Raw genomic sequence first — 2,117 nt, forward strand, 5'->3', positions numbered from 1 at the left:
AGTGTTCTCACCACAATGGTTAAAAATAAAAGAAGGCAATTATGTGAGGTGATTAATTGATAGGGGTAATCATTTCACAATATACACATATATCAAGTCTTCATGTTGTACACCTTAAATATATACTAATTTTATTTGTATAAATAAAAAAGCTTCATAAAGCTGTCAATACTTTTTTTAGACAGGGATAGGTGAGGTAAAGGATAGAGAATACCTAGCACATAGTAGGTCCAGTTTCTCCTCCTGTATATACTTCCTTACCCACACCTCTTCTGCTTGAACTTGATTAAATTTACTTAGAGACAAACACAGAAATCAGCCAAAGTTATTTTAATAAAGCTCAGGAATCTACTGAGGTCAGACTCAGGGCAGATTTATCTTCGTTATTGTGGCCTCAGACTTCAAAGCACTAATTCACTTAGGTGGCAGATGTGGCTGGTCCTTGGCCTTCACACAGCACAGTTTACCACTAAAGCAAAAAATATAGACCCTTTCGTTCTTGATGCATGTATCACGACAGGAGCCACGACGATTCCAACATTTCTCAGCGCCACCTAATATGAAGAGAAAAAAATGGGGGTGGAGGGGAGCCAATATCAGTCATAAGGAAAAATAGGTCCTAGATTGAGAAAACTAATAGAGAGCCAGGTAGAAAAGGGGACCATAGAAGAAGGAGTCACCTTTAGATATTTAGGGTGATGTTGTCTCACTTCCCCTCCAGATACCCCATCTCAACCCCAGCCCTTCATGAATGTTCCCTCTTAGAGGATTGTGGGTCATAATGGTGAAGAGTAGGGACTGTTAGAACCCGTAGACCTGGATGTGAAATCTGTCCGCCAACAACAAGGCACAAGCCAACTGAAAGACCTTGGGTGGGTTACTTCCTTTCTCAGGGCATCAGTTTTCTCTTTTCTAAACAGAAGATATAACACCCGCCTCAGAGAGTTATGGGAATTAAATGAAATAGTGTAAAAAAAAATCCACAAGCATTAAATAAATTTATATGTGAAGTGACAGGACCTCAGAAATGATTCAAAATTTTTAAATCATTTCATAAGTAAAAATTTACCTAGAAGGAACACATGAGCAAATAAATGAAATAAGTAATGGGTTAAGATAAATACAGGGTGGAAAAGAGGATGTTTAAACCAAAAAGAAAGGAAGAAAGAAATAAAAGGGAGTCAAAGAAAAGTCACAAGTATGAATGATAGGCCCCCCCAGAAAAATCAAACATAAAAAAAAATAGGAATCATTAAAGCAAAATACATGGGAACAGAAACAGAACGAATACTATAAACTATGTTTAATAAAATTTCCTGAAATAGAAAAATATTTGAAGACACATATTGAAAGGGTATATAGCACATACCTGAGAATATTGACCCAAAGCAAGAAACATTCTAGTAAAATTACTGGACATCACAGAAAAAGAAAAAAATGCTTTGGGCATTTAGACCGCACACAAAAAAAGCAAGTGACATAAGGGAAAGAAAACTAGACTATACTTAGACTTTTTGACAATAATGCTTTATGCCAGAAAAAGAAGAAAAATGGTGTCACATGTTTAAGATACCGAGGGAAAGAAAAAGCAAGCAAATAATGTTATATCCAGAAAAACAGACTTCAAAGGACAACAGACAAAAACAAACTGTTGTCAACATACTGAAACTCAGGAAATATTGTTCCCATGAGGAATCTACTAGGAAAAGAGCTTTACACAAGCAAAGGAGAGGGGCACTGGCACAGGACTAAATATGAAACATGAAGTTACTTTAGAACTAAAATAAAATGAGGATTTGAAAAGTGGGAGTATATAATGGCTGTATGTTCTGACAATACAGATACAATGCAGTATAAAAATGGGGCAATAATGGTGACAGCATATGCAGAAATTTTAACTAGTTTGAGTAATTATGTTATTGTTGTGGTTTGGTGTTATTGTACTGAGACTGTTGTATATGTGATGAGAGATAAAGCAAGTGAGTAATTATGGGATATTCTAATTCTATCATTCCCTGTGAAACTGAGAACCAGAATTCCCAGTATAAGGGGAGAAGAACTGATGTAATATAGAAGTTGGTTCTGAATTTGAGTTCTGAATTTGAATTGCAAGTACC

The 2,117-nt window shown here is 35.8% G+C and overlaps 1 long non-coding RNA gene across 1 annotated transcript in view; it reads right to left on the reverse strand.

Moving 5' to 3' along the window:
* Nucleotides 1–315: 315 nt before the first annotated feature.
* LOC103602987 overlaps nucleotides 316–2,117 on the reverse strand; it is a 4,434-nt gene continuing 2,632 nt past the window's right edge. Inside the window, exon 2 of the long non-coding RNA XR_551571.1 lies at nucleotides 316–554. This is a non-coding gene — a long non-coding RNA (uncharacterized LOC103602987). The remainder of the gene's footprint in view (nucleotides 555–2,117) is intronic.

Source organism: Galeopterus variegatus, unplaced genomic scaffold (genome assembly GCF_000696425.1).
Source record: "Galeopterus variegatus unplaced genomic scaffold, G_variegatus-3.0.2 Scaffold4397, whole genome shotgun sequence".
In the NCBI taxonomy this organism is placed as follows: Eukaryota; Metazoa; Chordata; class Mammalia; order Dermoptera; family Cynocephalidae; genus Galeopterus; species Galeopterus variegatus.